At 40.1% G+C, this 25,995-nt stretch overlaps 1 pseudogene; it reads left to right on the top strand.

The window, feature by feature from the left end:
* The first annotated feature begins 2,362 nt into the window (after positions 1 to 2,362).
* Positions 2,363 to 2,523, top strand: LOC123798349 (U2 spliceosomal RNA; annotated as a pseudogene).
* Positions 2,524 to 25,995: the final 23,472 nt, after the last annotated feature.

Here is a 25,995-nt window from a genome sequence, read left to right as displayed (position 1 = left end):
ATCTTGGAAGATTTCAGGTTGGAGAGATAGGAGTTCTGCCTCCAATTCCAATGTGGAAGGGGGGATTTCCCCACAACAACCAGCAATTCTTGGGCACCAGCTGTCCTACAGTTCCACCCAGTGCTGACACTATCTGCCTTGAGATAGCATCAGATTCCACAGATTAAAGGCTCAGTCCCGAAAGACTGCCTCCCACCCACCTCAGACACCAGTTGCAGGCTCCGGTTATCACCTGTGCTTCTGATAGACCGGCTATAGATCAGAGGCTCCAGAGCCCAGGGAAACATGTTGCTTACTAGATTACTGGTTTATTGTAAAATGATGTAATTTAGGAAGAGCCAGATAGAAGAGATGCCTAGGGCAAGGTGTGGGGAGAGGGGAAAGGGCACAGAGCTTCAATACCCTCTCTGGGTGTGCTGTTTCCCCCAGCACCTCCATGTTTTCACCAACATGGAAGCTCTCTGAACCCCATTTTTTTGTTTTTTTATGGAGGCTTTATTAGGCATGATTGGTTATATCATTGGCCAACCACTCACTCTCCAGCCCCCCTCCCCTCCATAGAGGTGGGGTGGGGGACTGAAAGTTCCAACTCTGTAATCACAAGGTTGGTTCTCCTGGCAACCCGCCCCCACCCTTTGGTGCTTTCCAAAAGTCACCTCATTAACAGAACAGAAGACATCTTTAAAGTTCTCGTCACTTAGGAAATTCCCAGGGTTTGGGGAACTATGTGTCAGAAACAGGGACGAAGACCAAATATACGTCTCTAATGATAAATCACAACATCACAAAATGAAACTTTTGGATGGCATTGTTAAGGATGGATAATACCTGAATTGGTAGAGGAGACAGAAAGGTGCTCCTGGTAAGAGTTTCAAACCCTGAGTAAAGACCTGCAGACTGGGTTCGATACTTGGGAAGGATTCACCATTCTTGCATTCCTTTTAACACCCCTAGGGGGTTGCAGAACCTCACCCGTGAAACCCAGATTCATCCATGATATAAAAAATTAATGTTTTGGGGGACCTGGGTGGTGTAGTCAGTTAGACGTCTGACTCTTGGTTTTGGCTCCAGTGGTGATCTCAGACTTCTGAGATAGAGCCCTGCGTTGGACTCTATCCCTCCCCCCTCCCCTTCACTCTCTCTCTCTCTAAAATAAATAAATCTTTTTTTTTAAGATTTTATTTATTTGTCAGAGAGAGGGAGAGAGCACAAGCAGGGGGAGCAGCAGGCAGAAGGAGAAGCAGATTCCCTACTAAGCAAGGAGCCCGATGTGGGACTGGATCCCAGGACTCTGGGATCATGACTGGAGCTGAAGGCAGACACTTAACCATCTGAGCCACTCAGGCATCCCTAAAATAAATAAATCTTTTTAAAAAATTTAATGATTTGATAATTTTCTTAACAGCAACAAACAAAGCTGAATCTAAACTTCAGATCTGGGTCTTCAAACAAATTTTCAAAAGTGCCCTCTCAATTTTGTTAATAAAAATAAACACTTCTTATGAAAGGTCCTTTATTGATAACTTAGATGCTTAACAGTAGTGACTGATGTGAACTATACTTACTGTGGTGAGCACGTCTTATATGTGTATATAAAGGTTGAATCACCATGTTGTATACCTGAATTTAACATAGTATGTCAACAATACTTCAATTAAGAATTTTTTTAAAAAGAGAAAAAAATTAATGCATATTGAATTGAATGGCCACAATATAGGATTATTTACATAAGAGTGAAAACAGATAATAATTCACTTTAGAGTAATATTGAATTATGGAATACCCTAGAAATAAGTGAATTAATCTCATTGATAAATGATCATCTAGGCCCTTATTTAACATTCAAGTATGTGACCTATAAATTTTTGTTGATCCGGGAGTACAATTCAAGAATTTAATTTTACTTGAGGACGGTTTATTAGTTGAGAACTCACAATTCAGCGTAAAAACTCCTACTTGAATTTAAATAATTGAATTCAGTACAACTGTTAAAGAGCAATTTATGAGGGAAAGGAAGACAGAAAATTAGGAAAAATTCCTAAAGACTATGAAAAGCTCTTGTTAAGGGGACAGATTATGTTCTCAGACTATCAGCTACAAATTTCTCCTCTTTCTTTGAGTGAAACTAAAATTTCAAAAATTCAGTATATGGAGTATATACTGATGAGCCAGTAAGATGAAAGAATTTGCTTCAACATATTCCAGGAAAAAAAAAGGTTGGGAGAAGAGCAGATCGGAGGAGCAATGAGAGGTGATAGGTCGTGAAGGTTCATTATTCCTTCTCTCTCTCTTATATATTTGAAATTTTTGTAATATGAATTTTTTAAATAAAATCAATGTATTTTCCGTAGATTACAATTGCATTGCTTCTTGGCCTTTTGGCTAAGATCAAGTGTAGTGGATGACAATTGATGAATCAAATCTAAATTTTCTTCATTCTCTTCAAGAGGTTTATAAATATACATTTGTCAAAAAGAAAACCACAGGCCCCAAATGGAGTCATTTATACTAGGCCACATCAACAAACTGGGGATTGGTACTTAACCTAATTGCAACCTCCCCCAGAGATGTAGTCTTAACCAGTCAGTCAGGAATTTTCTGATCAACACCAATGAGGTAATCTGTCATATAGACCCTCTCCATTCCCCACCAAAGGAAGGTGAGGTAATCTGTATAATAAGACCCCCTGCCCTTCCTGCTCAGAAAAAGTGACTTTGCCTGAAACAATGCTTTCTTTTCTTTTGCTAATAACTTCCTTGCCCCACCCTCCTTCCATTTTGTACAATTCTTCAGAGCTCCTTTCTTCTTGCTAGTTGGGGTTCTGCCCGATTTATGAATCACTTAAGAAAGCCAATCAGATCTTCAAATTTACTCAGTTGAATTTTTGTTTTTAACACATTGATTATTTCATTTCAGCTAACTGTATTGTTATTGGGGTGAATGAGGCAGAGGAGGGGATAGACTAGTTAGGAGTGGTGGGCCGGAGTTGTTGGATGTATGTAAGGAACACAAACAGGTTCTAAGGAAGTTTACAAGAGTTAGTAACTGCTTAAATGAAGTAGGAATTGAAGTTTCTTCAACTGAGTGGATGATGGTACCACTAACTCCTGAGACTATAAGGATAAGGTAGTAGTCAGGAGGGATAAAGAAAGACATAAAGACCATAGTTTGGCTGGGCTGATTTTGAGGCACATAAAGGATATTCTCTATCATCTATCTATCTATCTATCTATCTATCTATCTATCTATCTATCTATCTATCTTTCCTCCTTCCTCCCTCCTTTCTTCCTCCCTCCCCCCTCCTTCCTTCCTTTCTTTCCATTTATTTATTTATTTATTTATTTATTTATTTATTTATTTATTTATTTATTCCAGAGAGAGAGAAGAGGAAGAGCAGAGGGAGAGAGATAAGCCTGGGGCTCCATCTCAGGGGCTGGATCTCAGGACCCTGAGATCATGACCCAAGCCAAAACCAAGAGTCGATGCTTAACCAACTGAATGACCCAGGCACCCCTCTTCTTCTTCTTCTTTTTTTTTTAAGTAGACACCACACCCAAGGTGGAGTCCAACACAGGGCTTGAATTCACTACCCTAAGATCAAGACCTGAGATCAAGAGTGAGACACTTAACTGACTGAACCACCCAGGCACTCCTCCAGAAACATGTTTCAATTTTTTACCTTGAAATAAAATACCACAATACTTTCTATAGGAACTACACCTTGATAATTTCAGAGGTATTTATTTATTTATTTATTTATTTATTTATTTATTTATTAAATATTATGGTATTCTTCCTTTAAATGGGTTTGTCTGCATAGTCTGTATGGGCTGCTTCAGGACGGTTTTGAAACCTCTCTGGATAGCATCATGTTGCTGAAAAAATGTTTTCAGGATTAAGAAATGAAACAGTTAATTTACACTTACTTGCAAAAACAAACATAAGAACTATCAAATCTTGATCACGCTGGTATTTAGTAGTGGGGTGCTCCTCCCGGCACAGTCAAAATTGCTGTCTCCTCATTGTGAGTTGAGTGATTGGACCAAAGTCTAATTGCTAAGCACAAGCACAGTCCAAATAAAATTCCATGTTTTTATTCCTTGTTCTTTTGCTTTATCTTTAAAAAAAAATATGCACAGCATTTATAAAATAATAGAAACAGATTCATGAAAGAACCAGTAGCATGTTCTTGCAGGTAGTGTTTCTCAGTTGAGCTCCAAGTAACAAACCTGATTCAGAGCTCCCTCCCTTTCCTATTGCACTTTTGCTGGGGTTCTTCCAGTAACAGAGTATCCTCTGGGCTTATTTCCCTTCAGTTCATTGGCCCATTGCATCCAGATTAAACAGAGAAATTTCAGTAGATCCTTTTTATATTTGTTATTTATGTGTGGTAACTTCCTCTTCACTGGGTTCCAGAACAACTTTCCACCACTAACCAGGCACATTTTTCTGCCTTCCTTACAGAGAAAGATTTTTGCGAATATTTCACTTGTTATTATTAGATAAAACACAAAATGTGACTTCAGATTAATTTCCTTTTTCAGTCTTTATCCAATTTTCCACAAACTACTTCACTCCTAACCTAAAGGGATCACTCCTTAAATAGTTTCCATTTTTTATTTTTTCAACCTTTGCATTTGTTTTACCTCAGGTACTTTTGAGAGTGCTGGCTAAGAGTTCAATTAAATTTAAGGAAGATTAGATTCTTTTGAGGTTGGACAATTCTGTTCACAAACTTGCTTTGAGATCTTACTATCTGATTGGCCACATGAAAGGATAGAATGAGAAAAGAGACAGCTAGGAATCTGAATCGGGCTAGTTCATCTAGTGTCACGGGAAAGACAGAGGTAAGCATGACCCTTAACACACAGTACATCTGCCCAAGTGTCAATATTTCCCTTTGGGAATTAGTTTAGGCAAAAGTGAGAAAGGCAATTAGAAGAAAGGAGCAGATACATCAACTTTCATAAACCTAACGAAACAGAATACAATAAGGTTTTGGTGAGTGAAAGTCTACAGGTGACAGTATCAGGGATAAAGTTGGAATGACAAGCCTGGGTAGAGCAAGATAATAGGGTTCCTGCACATCAAGAAGAATCCTGAAGAGGAGGATCTCTGGAAGGAAGGGGTGCTGAAAGGGAGAAAGTGGGACACCCAGGACTAGTATTACCTATAATCTTGTGTATGCTAGGTCCTAAAACACTTAATATCTTTGGCTTAAATCATACCCATTTAAGATTTGCATTACTCCATTGACATTTGTGGCAATAGAATAAAATAGGAAACAAAATACAGAGAACATTAAATTACACTTTTTTTTTACTTGATGCCTTAACTTTTAAGAACAAAAATACAGGGATGCTTGAAGGTTAACTTTTTTTTTTAAGATTTTTAAAAAAGATTTTATTTATTTATTTTGAGAGAGGGAGAGAGAGAGAAAGCATGAGCAGGGGGTGGGGCACAGGGTGACGGAGAAGCAGACTTCATACTGAGCCGGGATCCAGATATCCAGATGCAGGGCTTGATCCCGGACCCCTGAGATCCCAGGCCCCTGATATCATGACCTGAATTGAAGGCAGACGCTTAACTGACTGAGCCACCCAGGTGCCCCTTTTGAAGGTAAACTTTTAAAGGAGAATTGCCAGTGATCTGGGGGATGCATGAACATTTTCGCACATGATTTACTCTAAGGTATCAACCAATCAAACAAGTATTTATTAAGCAAACAAGGTGGGTATATGGATCACACTCCACATTAATTCTTGACTCAATAATTTTGTGCTAATGATTTTTTTTTTTTTTGGTAAAGTCTCACAAATCATCTATTTAACTAATCGTGCTGTTGACCTTTGTCCAGTATAGGTATTAAAATCATACATCTTTAGTATTGATCAACTGTTAATTTTGTTATTTTCACATTGTCCTGATCTATCTGCTCTTAATCTGTCATTTTATTTGAAGATCTCATTTTTTTAAAAGTATTTATTTATTTGCGAGAGAGTAGTGCGCACACACACAAGTTGGGGGGGGAGGGGCAAAGGGAGAGGGGAAAGCAGACTCCCTGATGAGTGGGGAGCTGGACCTGGGGCTCAATCCCAGGATGCTGGGATCATGACCTGAGCCAAAGGCAGCTGCTTAACTGGATGAGTCACCCCAAAGATCTGATTTTAAAGCAATTAATTTCTTCTTTTCAAACCCCATTTAGAAATGATCTGATTATGTTTTTTAAATTCAAATTCAGGAAAATCATAATTGTTGTAAAACTGATATCATTTTGAAAATGGAATGATATTTTTTGGAAAGTTAAAACTTTAATTTAGAACTTGCTGACATATGAATCAATAAAAATGTTCCTAGAAACATCCATGGTGCTAAAATATCATTTTTAAAAAATTAAAATATAATTTTCATGCAACTATATAAGGAAGATGTATCAAGATTTCATCAACTCAGTAATTAATGAGAGAACCAGTAAGAATAAGATCAATTCAAAGGATAATTTGAAGAACAGATTTTTATCAATAAATATCAGTATTGATAAATATATATATACACACATATAGTCAGGAATACCGAAATGAGTTTGTCAATAGATACAAAACTGGTTAATATCCTATAGGCCAATAAAATACAATGTTTACTCTTTCCCTGGTCATCTATCATGAAACTTTACCAAGGTCCTACGTCTGGGAAGTAGATGCCTCCACAACATTCTCCCTTCAGTAACATCACACTAATGTGTTTATGATATATCAGAATGAGAAAGGGCAAATATACATAGTTTGAAGAAAGCCTCTCACCTAGGCTCATCCAGACTAAGTATGAAATATTCCACTAGGAGAATGTCTTTCCTTGTCCTTGAATATAATTCAACACCCCCTATTCCCCTCAGTGAACCTTTTCCTTATTCTATTCCTACTGCATTTCATAAGAATGTAGGCTTGCTTTTTTGGATCAATTAAGGAGATGTGTATTACATTTTTTGGAAAACATATTTTTGGTTTATCAGGAGCCTTCATTGCCTTAATGCAAAGAAGTTAAAAATGCTGGGATTTCGGGCAGGATGGCAAGTGGGGAAGGAACTAAGTTTTTTTTTTTTTTTTTAATAAAGATTTTATTTATTTATTTGATAGAGACAGACAGCCAGCCAGAGAGAGAACACAAGCAGGGGGAGTGGGAGAGGAAGAAGCAGGCTCCTAGCGGAGGAGCCTGATGTGGGGCTTGATCCCAGAGCACCGGGATCATGCCCTGAGCCGAAGGCAGACGCTTAACCGCTGCACCACCCAGGCGCCCCAGGAGCTAAGTTTTGATATTTGTTCAACAAATACTTTCTGAGAATCTAGTAAGGGCATCGCACTGTTTTGGGTGCTGTGAAAGAAATAAAGTTGCACAAGACTTGGTCCTTCCTTTTACAATTTGGAAAGTGAAAATATTTATGCAGATAACCATAATGTAAAACCTGTCCTTTCACATATTGTGACCAAAGAAATAAAGCCTGTTACAAAGTGGCACTTGCTTAGAGGATCCCAGAGAGAAGGACAGTCATGGGGATCCTTATGAAGATTTCATTATGTCATTTTTATTCCTCTTTTCTTGTTACTACATTGGTCCTGTTTTATTTTCCCTTTCTTATTATTCTTATTTCTTATTATTCTATTCTATTTCTTATTATTTCACTTTCTTAGGACATGCTTTCATAGGGCCGTTGAATCCCTGTATATGTGTGTAGACAGAACAAATGAATTTTGAGGATTGTACTACCTTTACTTGCCTTGGGTTGCTATGTATTTCCACCAAAACAGGACAAAATGTGGGGTCCAAAATCTGAACTGGGACCACAGCTGTTCTCAATGAGTCAAGCTTTCCCACTACCCCGTGAGGGAAAAGAGTGTTTAGATCAGCTTGCCACCAGGAGTTTTTAACAGAAATGCAAAGTAGTTTAAGTCACTAATAGGGACTTTATTCTACCCCCTACACTAGGAATTGGGTAGAGTTTCTCACCACATCTTAAGGCTGCCCTGAGAATGCCATTTATCCTCAAATACCCTCAAAAGAGGAGCTAATTAAAGGCTAAGTATTTATCATCATTAAACTAAGGATATTTCCTATAAATTTCTACTTCAGAACAAGCAGGACTTTAATCCAACATCCCCCTGCTTTCAAATCCACTCCCTGTCCAATACACACATGGGTTTTACAAAAAATTCATGTATTCAAACTAAACATTTGTGATTATGATTTAGAAAGTCCACAGAAGTTAACTAGTTATCACTGACTTTCATTCTTTTTTTTTTTTTAAGATTTTATTTATTTATTTGACAGAGAGTGAGAGAGTGTGAAAGAGAGAGCCCAAGCAGGGGGAGGGACTGGCAGAGAGAGAAGCAGGCTCCCGCTGAGCAGAGAGCCTGAGGACATGGGACATGGGGCTCGATGCCAGGACCCTGGGATCACGACCTGAGCTGAAGGCAGGCACTTAACAGACTGAGCCACCCAGGTGCCCCACTAACTCTCATTAATGGGATTTTTTCTTTTTTAAGGTTTATTTATTTATTTATTTGTTTTTAGTAATCTCTACACCCAATGTGGGGCTCAAATTCATGACCCTGAGATCAAGAGACATGCTCTTCCAACTGAGCCAGCCAGGCGCCCCTTCATGGGACTTCTTTATTTCAGTGTAGAATCAAAGAGAACCTAGATTTTTATATCAGAGAAATCTAGATTTGAATCTCTGCCACTTATTCTGTGTCTATGGCCAATATATTTAACTTTTCAGTGCCTCAGTTTCTTTGTATGATAGGTAGAGTTAATGTGGGAACAATTATGTATGAAGTTTTTGGTACATGATATGGAATCAGCATTTAATATTAAAGTTTTAATTATTTTTTAGTAATGTCTGCACACACCATGGGGCTCAAACTCACCACCCTGAGATCAAGAGTCAGTTGCTCTACTGACTGAGCCAGCCAGGCTCCCCCAATTCTTTTTTTTTTTTAAAACCTTGCTTTTTTAAACCTTTTTTTAACCCTCTATCTTGCTTTCTCCAGTAATAACCTATGACCACCGAGTTCCCACACTTGACTGTAAACGCCATGAAAGCAGGACCTCCTGTCATTTAGTCTACTGCCAGGAATAGAGGGGTGATTAATCAGTATTTGCTGAATGCATGTATGTGTCTCTTGTACAATGTTCTCAGAACATCATGTGAACAATACCTTTACTATGACATGAAAGAATTTTGGGACACAGTCTAGTGATGAATGAAGTAAGTTCTAAAAACATGATCTCTCAGGGCGCCTGGGTGGCTCAGTCGTTAAGCATCTGCCTTTGGCTCAGGGCGTGATCCTGGAGTCCTGGGATCGATCCCCACATCAGGCTCCTCTGCTGGGAGCCTGCTTCTTCCTCTCCCACTCCCCCAGCTTGTATTTCCTCTCTTGCTGCCTGTCTCTCTCTCTGTCAAATGAATAAATAAAATCTTTAAAACACACACACACACACACACACACACACACACACACACAATCTCATGTTACTCATTTGAAAACATGAACTTGTTTCCAGTTTTGTTCTGTTGCTTTTTTTTTAGTGCTCTAGCATAGGATTGGAGGTGTGGGTTCTGCAGCCACAGAGCAACGCTACCCGGTTTTGAATCTAGATTAATTATCAGCTGTGCAGAAATAAATTAAACATTCTTCTTCTCAGTTTTCTCATGTGTAGAATAGGTACAATAATAACACCTATCTCACAGGGCTATTGTTGATGGTTAAATGAGCTAAAAGACATGGAAGTGCTTAGAATAGTGCTTAGCACACACTCTGAGTGTTAGCTCATCTAGCTCCTTCCCTAAGCCAGCCTATGCTGGTTATCTCATCATCTTTCTATTCCCAGGTTTAGGATGAATTGTCTATTTTGGCCTTCTGGTTTCTGAAGAAGTGGGCAAAATCCTGGCTTTGCTCTTGTTCACTAGATTTGCCCTCCAGTATTGACTCTGTTCTTTCAGTAGCCATGTGACTGGTGCGTGGGATGCACACCCTGAACTCTGGGTGCTGGAATGTGTCTGGTATTTCCTGGTTTTGAGGGTTTTCCCTCTGAACAGTTTCCCCATGGTGAGCTTCCCATCAGAAGGTATTCTCTCTGTCTGTCCTGTCCTGCCTTGCTCCTTCCTAGGGCTCTTCTCTCCTAAATTCATATATTCTAGATCCTCTTATATGACTTCTCCTGAAAGTCTTTGATCCTTCACAAACCCCTCTACCCAAGTCCTCAAGCTGCCTAGCCTGATTCAGAGGACCTGTCTGCCTCCCTTCACTTTTTTTCCTCAAGTCACTGCCCCTCCCTGGCTTGGCGGTGCAGTCCCTCCGGGAGCTGTTTGCTCGGAGTCTCAGATAAGTCTGTGGGTGTACGCAAGGCATTTAAATGTCGCCTAGGGGGGCGCCTGGGTAGCACAGTCGTTGGGCGGCTGCCTTCGGCTCAGGGCGTGATCCCAGCTTTCTGGGATCGAGTCCCACATCGGGCTCCTCCACTGGGAGCCTGCTTCTTCCTCTCCCACTCCCCTGCTGTGTTCCCTCTCTCACTGGCTGTCTCTCTGTCACATAAATAAATAAAATCTTTAAAAAAATAAAAATAAAAAATAAATGTCGCCTAGGATGAGAATAGATCACCCAGTTCCCTAACTCTGCAAAAAACAACAATAACAATAAAATGAGGGCAACCTGGGACTCTTGAATAGCAGAATTGATTTCCAGAGCCTCCACACCTAGCAAGTGCCCAGCACATAGTAGGAACTTCATAAACATGTGTGGAATACTGAACTGGCTCAGTCTCCCACCCAAGCTACAGTCTGGGAAGGATAGCCTTCGAGGGCTCCTGACTTTACTTAATTCTGGAGATCAGGCTCCGCCCCTTTCTTTGTTTGGTTAACTTGACCTGCCCATGAGAAACTGCAAATATTTCACCATGGATTCCTACCATATCTGAGGAAATGTTTATTTCTTGTCGGCTGATAGCATAATCCAACAGTATTTAAAAAAATAAGTAAGGTGGCCAGAGAGAGCCATGAAAAGAAGAAAAAAATGGAGTTGGTTATTTGCTAACAAGAGAGCAAACACATAAAAAGAGGGGAGAACACGTGGGTATTGTTAAGAAGCGACACGAGCTGGGATCCCTAACCAGTTCCTTTTTTCATGCTTCTGTCCATAGGCCACTATCTCCCCTGGCATTATCTCTCGTGTGACTATGGCTGACGGTTGTGACTCCCTGGGCTCTCTGAGACAGAATCACCAGGAGGTAATTTGCTTCTGGCCTTCTCTCTAGACTCCCCCAAATCAGAAGACCCGTATCCTTCAGGTCTAAGGCTGGGAGGGTGAGGTATTGAAATGTGCTCTGTTTCTGTACGAATTCCTCATTCAACCAGGCTGGCCAGCTCCAAATGTACTAGAACTTTTGGAAAGAGATAGTGAAGAAGAGGCAAGAGGGGGGAGGTTTGAGAGACTTTGAGAGAAAAAGATAAGGAAAAGGAGAGGGAGGGAAAGTGGGAGTCAAATAACATCTGTGCCTCTGACTTCTAGAATTTTAAGAGCAAATTTTTGCGTGTCCTCTTTAGAATTCCATACAATGCTAAATTTGAGACAAAATGTATATAAAGTGTATACTGGGATTGTCTACAATGAAGGTCAAAGGTTATTTAAATGAGGGAGGGTTACTAAAATCTCTACTGTGAATTTTTAGAGCTCTCATTGAATTGTAAGATAAGGCAAGGAAAACAGGATTTCTAAGTATTGCTAAGCAGCAATTTAGCAATCTTTGGGATAACCATCAAAAAGTTTCCTTGTACAAAGTTATCTCACTAAGAGTTTTCAAACTGTGCCCTTGGGTGTTAAGGGAGAGGGGACTGAGTGGTGGGGGTGGGGGGCTGGCGCAGGGGTGTCTGAGGCTCGCTGCCCACAGGTGCAGATTTGGTGTATCTCTTCCAAGTCTTCATTCAGTGATGGCCAAGGTGGGAGCATTTATACCACAAAAAGCAGTGAACCTCCCAATCAGTGTTTCTTGGAGAGCTCCTTGTTAAATATTTACCAGCATACCCCTGGAGCAGATCGGCTTTTATCTGTATTTATATAGATAATGTCTGTGTAAAATACAGCTTTTGAAGAAGTTTTGTGGCCACAAGGAACTTTGAACACCGTGCTTCAGTTGGATTTTTTTTCTTCCTTTCTGAGTAAAATGCATGGTGAATATTATCCAGATCTCCCTCAACTTATGATGGGGTTAAGTCCTGATAAACCCATCCAAAGTCAAAAATGCATTTAATGCCCCTAATCTACTGAGCATCACAGCTTAGCCTCGCCTCCCTTAAACCTGCTCAGAGCACTTAGACTGGCCTGTAGGTGGGCAACATCCTCTAACAAGAAGCCTATTTGATAATGAGTGTTGAATGTCTCATGTGATTTATTGAATACTGTGCTGAAAGTGAAAAACAGAATGGTTGTATGGGTACAGAAACATTTTGTAAGAGCGTCAGTTGTCTACAACGCCCCCTCACTGTGATGGTGGGGCTTACTGGGGGCTGGGGCTGATTGGGGGCTGGGGCTGCACAGCATCACAAGGGAGTATTGTACAGTATGTCAGTAGCGCCAGAAAAGATCAAAATCAAAATTGGAAGTTTGGGGGTGCCTGGGTGGCACAGCGGTTAAAGCGTCTGCCTTCGGCTCAGGGCGTGATCCCGGCGTTATGGGATCGAGCCCCACATCAGGCTCCTCCACTATGAGCCTGCTTCTTCCTCTCCCACTCCCCCTGCTTGTGTTCCCTCTCTTGCTGGCTGTCTCTATCTCTGTCAAATAAATAAAAATAAAATCTTTAAAAAAAAAAAAAATTGGAAGTTTGGTTTCCACTGAACGTATATCGCTTTTGCACCATTGTAAAGTTAAGAAAAATAGTAAGTCATACCACCGTAAGTTGGGGCAATCTGTAATTTGAAGAACTATGAATCATTTTATTATTTTAACATCACCTTAAGAGACTGCAGTAATTTTATTATTTACTAAAACTATAGCAGTTATATTACATTCCGTAAGCTTTCTAATAAAATCTACATAAAAATGACTGCATCAAGTACTTTAAAGTGTTTTAAGATACATCAAAAGAAAAAAAAAATCCTCGGTTGTGGGCTTGGAGTTTAGTAAATGTAAACTTTATTGGATTAGTCAGCTAAGTAATTACAGAAATGGATGTGTTCCGGGAAATTGCCACTCCTCTATGTTTTAATACTGCCAGGGAGCAGTACTAATATTTCTTTAAGTTCTGATTAATGTTTTTGTTCTTTTTTGGATTATGGTATTGGAATACTGTATTGATTTTTCCCACCTTACTTTTGGCTTCCTAATTGTTTTTCCTTGCATGTTTTTTGTAGTGGCTCCTTAAACTTGCCCTTTGAGAACTATAAATGGTCAAGCCCATGACCAGGGAGCTTTGGTGATTTAAAGCCTTAGATCACTCTCCCAGCTCTCTCCCAGCTCTCCCCCACCTCTCCTCTGACCGCTTCTTTCTCAGGCTTTGTCAGGTCAGATTTCAGGTCACCATTTGGGCTGTTTTTTACTTTGGTCTCTTATCCCATGAGGCTAGCTGGCTTGAGGGATGGAAGATGCCAAGATGTAAGTTGGGTTTGAGGGAAGGGAAAGAACTCATTTTGAGTTAAGCCTAAACCATATGCTTGGCCTAGCATCAGAGAGCTCTGTGTTGGGGCTTTAGGCATATGGTTCTTTGATTTCCATTTCTCATCTTCTAAATATCTTTCCTGGGACCTATGGGTAGGAGAGATGTCTGTACCCATGCAGGAGTTCGAATCTTTTGGCTTAATAGCATGCTTATCATTCCCATCAGGGCCTCTATATACGGTTGTGGGGTTTTGAACTGCAGGTACCTGCCCCCAGCCTCTCCCTTGGCCAGGCTCTGAGGCAGGGCGTCTTTTTCTGAAGAATACGAAGGTACTCTTAAGGCTTGTTTTCTGGTCTGATAGTAAATCCTGCTGAAGCCTGCAACAGTGATGATCCCATTGGGTACACAGATTCTGACCCCGTGTCCCAATTTCCTAGGACTCAAAAACAATCACGAGAGTTACACTGAGTGCTTGCTTCGGCCGCATGTACACTAAAATTGGACCAATACAGAGAAAGTTAGCATGATTGGTGCCTGCCAGTGACCAGGGTGGGGGTGGGTTAAATGGGTGAAGGGAGTCAAAAAGTACAAACTTCCAGTTATAAAATAAACAAGTCATGGGGATGTAATGTACAGCATGGTGACGATAGTTAATAATACTGTATTGCATATTTGAAAGTTGTTAACAGAGTAAACCTTAAAAAATTCTCATAAGAAAAAAATTCTAAAACTATGTATGGTGATGGATGTCAACCCGACTTACTATGTGATCATTTTGCAATATATACAAATATCCAATCATTATGTAGTATACTGGAAACTAATATAATGTATGTCAATTATACCTTAATCATCATAAAAAAAAAGAATGATTTTGAAAAGGGAAAGTAAGTCAGTCTTTGCTCATGCAAATAAGACTCTTGCTCTTCCCTGAAAAAGGAGTTCTGATGGGAGACTTTTGTACATCTCACACAGACGTCTTTCTCCTACCCCCACTCATTTGCCAGACTTGTCTGGATGTGTTTGATTTTAAGTAGCAGACCCAGTTTGAGTTCATTGCCAAACGCCCCTCGGGCTTCTCTAAGGCCTTCCCCACGGTTTGACAAGCATGCTCAGGCATTCTGGAACTCCACCAATGGATAATAGATTTCCCACTATACACATAAGGCCAGGAAGCAGGAAGAGAAGTGGAGGTCAAGAAAGGAGAGTGAAAAGGCAGTGAGACTTGTCATGACTTGGTGCTGCCACCTGCCCCAGGTCCACTTCGGATTTGCATTTGGGGGGCTACTTTGGCAATACAAATCGCTGTACACCCACAGGTCTGCCTTGCTTCTCTCCACATCTTAGACCATAAACCCTTTGGAGGTCAGGCTCCCTCCTGGCTGAGCTGTAGTGTTTACTAAAAATGCTTTGGAAACATTTTTGACAATTAAAAACATTTTTTTTTTCTATACAAGAAGAGGTGACCAAAAATGAACTTAGATGTGAAACTAAAACCAACAAAAAGGCTTTTCACTTTGTTTTGAACTGAGTACTTTGTTAAAAGAACAAGGCTCTTTCTGCATTGTGATATAGTTTGACTGTGGCCAGTTCCACCAGCTCTGTCCAGCAACAGTCTTGGGGACTAGATCAGTTGTGGTGTGCATGTAAGATGGCATCGCTAATTCCTGCTGCCAGCTTCAGCTCAGACACAATGTGAAAACAACTCCCCGAAGTTAGAATTGATCTCATTGATTGATTTTTCTTTAGTTCTGGTCTTGGCAAGAAACAACGAAGGCACAGCCAAACTTAGTATCCCTGTTTCTTGTATTTCTGGGACTGGCAGTGAAATATCATACCAGATAATATAAATTTGATTTCTGTGATTTTTTTTTTTTCAAGATTTTGTTTTTAAGTAATCTCTACACTCAGTGTGGGGCCTGAACTGGTACTGAGATCAAGAGTTGCATTCTCCACTGACTGAGCCAGCTGGGCACCCCTGGTGTTCTTTAAAAGTAGCTCAGTCAGTTCGGCGAACTGCTCTTGGTTTTGGCCTGGGGTCATGATCTTAGGTTTGTGAGATCCAGTCCCACATTGGGCTCCGCACTCAGTGTAGAGTTTGTTTGGGGTTCTCTTCCTCTCCCTCTCCCTCTGCCTCCCTCCCCAGACATTCTCTCTGTCTCTCTCTCAAATAAATAAATTAATTAAATATTTAAAAGTAGCCAGATGAGGGTGCTTGGGTGGCTCAGTCTGTTAAGCGTACAACTCTTTTTTGTTTTTTTAAGATTTTATTTATTTATTTGAGGGATGCCTAGGTGGCTCAGTTGGCTAAGCGTCTGCCTTTGACTCAGGTCGTAATCCCAGGGTCCTGGGACCGAGTCCAGAATCAGGGTCCCTGCTCAGCGGGGAGCCTGCTTCTCTCTCTGCCTGCTGCTCCCCAGCTTGTGCTCATGTATGCATGCTCTTTCTCTCTCTCTCTCTGACAAATAAATAAAATCTGTATAAAAAATGGGACACCCAGGTGCCCCAAGTGTCCAACTCTTGATTTCAGCTCAGGTCATGATCTCAGGGTCATGTGATGGAGCCCCAAGGCGGGCTCCACGCTCAGTGTTGAGTGTGCTTATCCCTCTCCCTCTACTTCTCCCACCGTTTGTGCGAGCGCCCCTCTTTCTCTCTCTCTTTCTCTAAATACATAAATAAAATCTTTAAAAAATGTATAAAATAAAAGTAGCCAGATGAACAAGTGCATGGAATTAATACAAACAGTGTCATTTCAAATCTTTTTTTTTTTTTTTTAAGATTTTATTTGACAGAGAGAGACAGCGAGAGAGGGGACACAAGCAAGGGGAGTGTGAGAGGGAGAAGAAGGCTTCCCGCGGAGCAGGGAGCCCAATGTGGGGCTTGATCCCAGGACCCTGGGATCATGACCTGAGCCAAAGGCAGACGCTCAACCGCCTGAGCCACCCAGGCACCCCACAAAAGGACTTCTTGAGAGTGAGAGCAGAGCGGCAGTACCCTTTCTCCTCTCATGTAGTAAAACAGCCCACAAGTTTTGGCTGCACCTCAACTAGCTTTCATCTGTCCCCCTTCCCTTGCAGCTCTAAATGTAACCATGCAACCAGGTCCTGGCCAGGGGTATCTGAATGGAAGGGAGACCTCTTCTGGGAGCTTCCTGCTGCTTGGAATTTTAGAACAGGAGCGCATGGCTATGCTCCCCTGAACAGTCCGACAGAGGAGCTTGGTCTCCTAAAACCATGGATCACTATATCAGTTCTGGCCCTTCCACCCCGACTTTTATGTGAGAGTGAAATTTAATCTGTAGCTTAATGCAACAAAAGTTCATTTCTTGATCCTACCACTTGTCCAGTGCTGGTCAGCAGGGGAATCTGCTCATCCAGGACACTGAGAGACCTGGGCTGAAGCATTCTATCTCAATCAGTGCTCCCACTAGTGTCAAGAAAGGCAAAGGGAATGTAGTCAATTGTATATTCTTAAAGCTTCCACCTGAAAACCTACATTTTCACACATGTGAAAACACATGTCCCTTCCTTGGCTAATGTAAGTTACATCAAAATGCCTAACCTCAAAGAGGGTAGGGAAGTACAATCCTTGTATGTGTCCCAATGGGAGAGGAACCAGTATATGTGAACTATCCTCATGAGTACTAGAATTTCTGTCTGTTTAAGCCACTGTTCTTTGGATTTTCAGTTACTTTCAGCTTCACTGAATCCCAACCAATACAGGAATGATCACATCAATGCTGTAATCAGTAGGAAGTGTTTGTCAAAATCTCTGGAATCCTTGGATAACAATAGTAGATAAAAGCAATCGTGGACTTAGTAAAACACAGTAGAACCTCAGTATTTGAGTAGTTTAAGAATCTGATCTGCTATAGGTAAAATCAGGTCTGTCTGCCTCTGCCTCCCAAAGCAGAAACCATCTGTGGCAGATAGCTGACAGATATTTCTTTCAACCAGACTATCGTGCAACACATCCATGAAATCTGTAATCCAGAGTGTTTATTTACTGTGTGTAGGTGTCACCTAGAAGCAGGCACAGTTCGTGAAAAAAACAAATCAGGTCAGTCTTATGGAAAAAATTCTATAGACTATTGACAGAGAAAGTCTTCTGTTACTGGAGAGCGAGTCCATGCTCAGAATGGAGCACTGTTGCTCTCTTACAGTCTCATTCTAGAGCAGGAAAGCAGAGCTGTATCAGATATGAATCTGAAGGACAAAAGCAGCTCTAGAGACACCAAGCAATAGTCTACGTTTCAGGTTTAACACGCTCCTTTAATTTCATTGGAAAAAATAATGAAACTGCAGAAAAGTATTTATGGAACTGGAGGAGAGCATATTTTGCTGGTTTTACTTTATGTTTGAAGTTTTGGGTATAGCTATGCCCGTAAATACTGAAATGCCTAGCATAAAGAACGCAGCCTGGGGCATACCCCATAAAACTTACAGTGCAATTAAATGAGCAATTTCCACTGGAAATAAAATCGGCATGTTGAGTGGAATATGAATTAAACTATGCATAAGACTCAGGCTTGCACTAGGAACCTGCTGGGTTCAGTAGCAACTGATGCAGTCCATCTATAATAGGTCAAGGCCAGTAAGTAACAAAAGACAACTGCAGTTAGCATGAAGATCAAGGCATTCCAAATCGTGGTTAATGTAGTTCCCCTGTCATTATGTCTCCTGGAAAGGCCCAGCAAAATCAGGACTGATAACAAAGTGTAAATCCGACCCTCCATGACACTGCAGACACACTGAGCTCCATTGTGTTTGCTCTGCAGAATTTCTGATAGTCTCAAAACTTTATTATCACCTTCTGAATATTCCCTCCTTCATCAAAGTCACCTAGGTATCATTAGGTAAGTGTTTGTAAAAATTTCATGTGGAAGACTGAAAAGCCACCAAAACAAACATCAGTTGGTATAGCACACCACACTCTGTCCCGGTTCATTTCTGGGACCTTATTTGGAGAGGAAAGGACAATGACTCACTGATATCCCAAGGGAAAACTCAGCTCAGGAAAGGTTTAGAACTGCAAGTCTGAGGTACCACATGTATACTTTGGCTCAGAGAGGGACTGGCTTCTAAGTACAGAAAACACATTTATCTCATTTGTCCTGAAGGTGAAACAAATCCACCCAAGATAAAGCTTAGCATTCATTCTTTGAGGAATTAGCGTAAAGGCCAGGGAAGGAAAACTTGATGTTTTTCTGCCCCCGAAAACCAGGAGAAAGCTGGTTTCGAGAAACTAGTTCCTTTCTGCCCAGTCCCACGTGGTCCACCTCCACTGTCCTGGAGGACGTGTGGGGCAGAGTGGGTAACAGGCACATGACTCGAATGGGTATTATCAGCCATTTAAACAGTTCATAAGTTAAACTAAAAAGTATTGCTTCAGAAAATTATGTTATTTCACTGTAGTTTTGTCTAAATTCTCCTTCTCTTGCCAAAATAATCGGTGTCTGCAATGTTTCTAATTGTAAAAATGTACTACATATATATGAAGTTTGCTCAAATAAAAACCAATATTTCCCGTGGCAGCGAAAGCTTTGAATTTTTCACGTACGATTTTGTTCTAGCCAGACCTCTATTTCAGCATATCTACTTGCATAATGATAATTTATGTTGTGAACCAATAGTGCTGTTTCCTTTCTTTTGTCCAGGGGCCACCTTTCCCTAAAATGAGCAATTATGTGCATTTGGCTGCCGTTCCTCACCACAGAGTTGCGGCCATAGCCGTGTCTGGAAGGGTGGTGTTCTGCTTGCCTGAGAGGAGGCAAGGGCAGGATGAGAGAAAGCTGGTTTTGTGGACATACATGCTAGGAGTGCAAAGCGGAAGCTAGTTACAAGGAAGGAGGATGTAAGAGTGAATTAGGAGCTAAGGCGCTTTTCATGTGTGACCCTCCTATGTTGGACATTTCTGTCCTAAAGGCATAATAAAAAAAGGCACTTTATTTAGGTTAACAGAGCATTATATAACTGGAAAATTTTACAGTTTTCTATGTATAGTGAATAGTTGGTGGAGGAAAAAAGGCTTCTCCTAGGTTTATTATTTAGATAAGAAAAAAAACCAAACAAACCCTACAAGTTCTTTAATGATGCCTTCCTCCCTCTCTCTTTTCTTTCTATTTCTTTCTTTCTTTCTTTCTTTCTTTCTTTCTTTCTTTCTTTCTTTCTTTCTTTCTTTCTTTCTTTCTTTCTTCTCTTCTCTTCCTTCCTTCCTTCCTTCCTTCCTTCCTTCCTTCCTTCCTTCCTTCCTTTCTCTTTCTTTCTTTCTCTCTCTTTCTCTCTCTCTTTCCTTTCTTTTGACAAAAGCTTGGAGGCATAAAATGGAATTATTTTAATCGAAATGACCACCTCTATGGTGCTGCTTTACTACATGTTCACAGTTAAAATAATTTCATGTTTTCCTCGGGTAACTGCGGTCAGTTTGAAAACAGCCTTGTTAATTAGCACGCCGTGACGCAATATATCACTGCATCTTTAGAGTTCTGGCGCCAGCTAGTGGTAGAAGAGGGGAACCGCGTGGTCGCTCTTAAATCAGGGGAGGCGGCTCTCATCATGTTGCCTCCACTTAGCCCTCGTCCTTCCCCATTTCTTCCCCCATCAGTATAATGGGGGATCACTGCCGCGTGGCTAGAGAAGCGCAGGCGGAATTGCAGATCATAGTAGAGAAAAATGGTGGGCAGGGGCGGAGAGAGGAAAGGCCAGACAAATGCATTCCGTTCTTCCAATGGATTTGAGAAGAGACCATTTATTTGAAATATTCCTGCCATGTTGATGGAGCAGCTCAATCTTTTGCCAGTGAATGCTTAGCTTTTTGTTTTTCATTTGTAAAGATATTTGACTGTTTACTTAGGACACGTAATAACTATGGAACTTCACCACAAACACAGCACTGAAGACAGACATGTTGTAAGTCTAAATTTGTGTTCATTCTTAAGTAGCAAATATTTCTACTGTGAACAGGCTCTGCTACCTTCTCACTGGTACAACTTTAGATGAATAACTCTCAGATGGTTAATAAAACAGAAACCTCTTAAGATGATATTTGTGGTTGGTACAAAAAATATATAAAAATTTCAGGCAAAAGACACTTTGTTGGGGATGTATGAAGTGAATCTAGGCTTGGAGCCCCATCTATCCTCAAGTTGAAATAGGTTATAAGGATTTGCAGGAAAACTTCAAACATACAGTATGTATTTTAAGAACAAAGAATCTTTGCAGGCCATTTTTCTCATTTAATTAATCTATAGCTGATCTTACTAGGGTTATGGAGGGACTTCAAATGCTAATAAATAAAACCTGAAGCTGAGACATTTCTTTCATTAAATAGCAGGAGTGTTTATAACTCTGTTTACTTATTGCTAAAATCAATTATTAGTACTAATATTCATTGTGGAATTTATAATGAAAACAAGCTGAAGCTTGTAAGGAACTTTTAAAAAAATGTCATTGGTTATTGATCACTGTATGTTCTATGCAACTGATGAATCACTGAATTCTACACCTGACACTAATAATACAGTATATGCTTACTAAATTGAATTTAAATAATTTATTTTTAAAAGAAATGTCATTTATATATCACTATCTATGTCAGTTCTAGAGAATAAGGATAATCTGAACTAAAATTTCTTGTAATAATGTTTTTAGAAGGCAGATCTAATGTAAGAGGAGATTTCAGGTGGGAATTATTGTCACAGTCTTCCCTGGCAGCCTAAAGTGTTACTCTGCTGTTGGGGAAACACATTTAAAATATTCTCTATGGGAGACATCAGATGGTAAAAGAGCCAGCTGCTCACGGTGCTGCTGTGGGAGATTTACGTAAACTGGAACTTTGAACTTACTTTGCACTTTTGCTAAAAGCTGCGTATTTCATATTAAAAATTAGCCTAACCTCCTTGTCAACCAAGTTAAAGTGTTGACATCTTTTTGGTTTTAAGCATCTTGTAACTTTTGGTCTATAATAAAGCCCTAGTTAAAAATCTTAAAATCTTCAGTTTATCTGGTCTCCTCTGCGTCTCTTTTGTCTCTCTTTGTGATGGAAGCTGAGCCTATCTAAATGAATGTGAGTTTTAAGGAGTATTATTTTTTTCCCCCTTTGGAAAAAGAAAATTAATTTTAACAAGGCTCTTTCAATGACAGTAGATTAATTGAAACTGAAGTGAATGATAGAGTGGAATTGTCATAAAATTTTGAGAATTACAGCAAGATAAAATAATTTATGCTCTTTTAAAACAGTTTTGTAGTATGTAACTACTTATTTTAAACACTGAGTTTGTGATCAGGTCTATCTTTAAAACTGTTTAATGGTCGCCTTAAAATATTTTGATGCCTACTATAATCCTTATGTAATTTCCCATATGCTGCCATGTAAATGCTTTGAAATGTCATTCCATCATAATTCAAAATTTACTCATAAAGATTTTAAGATTTATCATTTGGGTTTGATTTTTTATTACTTTTTGAAATAAAGTTAGAAATTAACTCTACATTGCAAAATAAACACATTTGAAGAAAGGAAGGAAAATATACCTGAGTGTCTATATATATATTTTTCCTCTTTGGAGATTTCTCTGATGACTTTAAAATAGTGATAGCAAATAACCGGCTCACTCAATTTGGATTCTCCTTTTGTTTGGAATACTCTATAAAATTTTTACAAAAGAAATAACATACATAGGATATCATTTTTACTCATGGGTGTCCCTGAACGTGGCAGCATAAAGACAAACTTATAAAAACAATCACACATTCCGATGTTCACATTTGAAAAGACAAGGCATACTAAAACGCATATGTGCAAATAATCAAACATTGGTCTGGCCTCTAGATTACACGGTTCCTAAATAGTGCAATCTTCCCTCACAGAGTGATACCAGAGCCCTCTACAGACCTCCTCATTAGGAGACTCTGGCACAGTATGAGGAGGGGACACATCTGCCAGCAGAGTGCTACAGATGGTTCCCCTCATTAGCCTACAGAACTCCAAGCAACCATCACGGAGGAGGCCTGGGATCTCACTTGGACAAGGTGTTAAGCTAGCCTCCTGTTCAGTGTCATTAGGACTTCTCCAAAATAATCTCCTTAGTGTACCCTGTTGGGCTTGGGCTGGCCTACATGTCCCGCTTGCGGAGAGCCGAGATGGTGGCACTGTGTCCAACTTGCCAAGGGGCGTTATATGATTTTCAGGTTTGACAAAGTTCCCTAGCAAGTCAGACATATAAAGTTCTTTATCTAAATGCAGTGGCAGGACGGTCTTGATGCTCCCTAGAAACTCATTAGCATAGCTTTTGGAGTTCCAGGCAATGCTCACCTTCATGTACATGTTTCCTTATTCCTCTAAATGCATTGACAATCTCATTTCTCCTTTCCCCCTCAACCTACTGATTTATTGATGTAATGGCATTTTAATTTTGTTTTGTTTACCCTTTGTTTATGAATCAGCCTTAAAATCAGGGCACGAAGCCCTGGCAACCGGAAATGTTAGTTAAGTTTAGCAGTAGAAACAGCAGGGGGAGCCCATACTGTTTTATGCTCTGCAGTTTCTCTGACTGGATGATTATTATAATAATTATTATAGTTGTTGTTTTACAGTTATAACAGAGATGTTTGCAATCTACATACATTTATAACATAGATGTTTAGAATTCAGATAATCACCATGCGCTAGACTATTATAATTTTAAGTCACAGAGGGTCAATTTTTGTTCTTTAATTATATGAAATTATTAGCATACCACTAAGAATGTTTGATAGGTAACAATTTGGCAGTAAGAATTTTCTTCCCTGTCTTTTAACCCAGGAAAAAAATTGTTCTGAGTTTTATTTCTCAGAAAATGAAACCAGCTAAAATCCCTATATAATTTCTCTGGCATTTACACTTTACACCTTTTTTTCCCCTGAAATAAAGTGTAAAAGTTAAAATATACCAACTGACATATTTTTGAGACTGTGATAGTGAGGGGAGGTCCCACCTCAATCGCTTGGTGTTCTAATAGGACCCAGACTTAATTTTCCATTTTGAAGTTAATAAAATGCAAAAGCCCAGTGGCCTTTAATATTGTTTTCTTATTCTTGATGAGATCCTTGGGTCAGTAGGTTTTCACTACCATAAAATAATTCAGAATATCTGAATGACTTTTTGCTCTCTAAATAAGCCACTGTAATGTCTCCAGGCATACATTCTATATATTGGAGCCCAGCCTAGATTATTCTGCTGTGTTGGAGAGGAAGGAACTCTAGAGTGATACTCACATACCTGCATTGGTGATTTTGCCCATAATATCAGAAAAGCCACCTCACAGCATGATGCTTCATTGTGATGTTAAAAAGGGGGTTGTAAATTTAAACAATTTCTATTGAATACTTTTTGAATTTCATAAGAAATAGCTTAAAACTGGGGCGCCTGGGTGGCTCAGCTGTTAAGCATATGACTTTGGCTCAGGTCATGATCCCAGGGTCCTGGAATGGAGATCCGCATCAGGCTCCCTGCTCAGTGGGAAGCCTGCTTCTCCCTCTACCACTCCCCTTGCTTGTGTTCCCTCTCACTGCCTCTCTGTCTGTCAAATAAATAAATAAAATCTCAAAAAAAAAAAAAAAAAAAAGAAATAGCTTAAAACTAAACATCAACTCTACATTGACAGGGACACTGAATGTTGGTACAACACAGGCAATTTAAAAAAAATTAAGAAAGATTTTTTTTTTTTCCAAAAGACTATAAAACTTAAAATTCTATGATGGATCAACAATTCTGGGGATCCACATTTCTGGTTCCCTCCATGCTGAAATTAAAAAAAAAAATGCAATCGCAGAGTGATCAGAAAAGTTGAGGAGGGGTAGCATTTGAGCAGAGCTTTGAAGGTTGGGAAAAACTTTTATGGGGATGATGGTGGGGCTGTAGTATGTAGTTGTGATGAGAGGGAAAGACAAAAAGAAGGTCATAAACAAAGGGTCATAGTTGGAAAGAGTCACAGACCAGGACATGGGAACCTTGGCTACCTATAAGGAGTGGGGCGTTATCATGAAGTTTTGATGTGCTGCTAAGCAGTTAGAACTTTATTCTGGGGGCAGAGGGAGCCAGGGAGGGTTTTAGCAGGAGCCATACTCATAGGAATAATATTCCAGGGAGATTGATTTGGTGACCGGGAACAGGATCCTTGAAGATTTAATCAAATTGATTTAGCATCAGCATTAGGAAGCACAAAGAAGTTATAATTTAAAGTCGCTGTTCTGGGTGCCTCAGTCAGTTAAGCGTCTGCCTTCAGCTTAGGTCATGATCCCAGAGTCCTGGCATGGAGCCCTGAGTTGGGCTCCCTGCCCAGCGGGGAGTCTGCTGCTCCCTCTCCCTCTGCCCCTCCCCCTGCTTATGCTCGCTCACTCAAATAAATAAAATCTTAAAAAAAAAAATAAAGTCGCTGTTCACATAATTTTAAAATATGATTTAAAGTGTTCTTATAGGGGCGCCTGGGTGGCACAGCGGTTAAGCGTCTGCCTTTGGCTCAGGGCGTGATCCCGGCGTTATGGGATCGAGCCCCACATCAGGCTCCTCCACTATGAGCCTGCTTCTTCCTCTCCCACTCCCCCTGCTTGTGTTCCCTCTCTCGCTGGCTGTTCCTATCTCTGTCAAATAAATAAATAAATAAAATCTTTAAAAATAAATAAATAAATAAAGTGTTCTTATAGCATCTTCCTTGATTATTATAGTCAATGCTAAAATCTAGGAGAAGAAGTCCAAGTACAGCTGTGTGTGGATATTTTCTTTCCATGAATATTAGTAATAACATCTTGCATTTGGGGAACATGTTTTGTTATTCCAAATGTCAACATATTGTTTTGTTCTTTCGTCAGCCTGGTAAGGTTAATGGATACTTATAAAAATAACAGGTGTTACAAACCTGACCCTTTGCCCCCATGTTGTCTTTCTGGTTGCATATGTAAATGTAGATTGAGAGATTAGACTGAAGTTTATAGCTATGTCAGTTTCTCTGTGAAGAGTTGACAATATTATTCTATGATTATTTGGTTTTTTTTAATATTTAATTTATTTTTTTGAGAGAGAATGAGCAGGGGGAGAGCAGAGGGAGAGGAAGAGGGAGAAGCAGACTCCCTGCTGAGCAGGGAGCCCTACAAGGGCTCGATCCCAGGACCCCAAGATCATGACTTGAGCTGAAATCGAGAGTTGGACACTTAATCAACTGAGCTACCCAAGCGCCCCTCTATGGCTGTTTGTTTCAAAGAAGCTTTGAATTTCATTTTGTAGGTGTCTTACACTGTGGTACTATCATTGCTTCAATTATATACTCACAGCAAACACTTTTTGGAGGGAAATAGAGTGTCATGCAGTTGTATGTGT

The sequence above is a fragment of the Ursus americanus genome, chromosome 1 (genome assembly GCF_024610735.1).
Source record: "Ursus americanus isolate L20-20 chromosome 1, mUrsAme1.1.p, whole genome shotgun sequence".
Classification (NCBI taxonomy): Eukaryota; Metazoa; Chordata; class Mammalia; order Carnivora; family Ursidae; genus Ursus; species Ursus americanus.
This window is presented reverse-complemented; position numbering and strand designations above follow the sequence as displayed.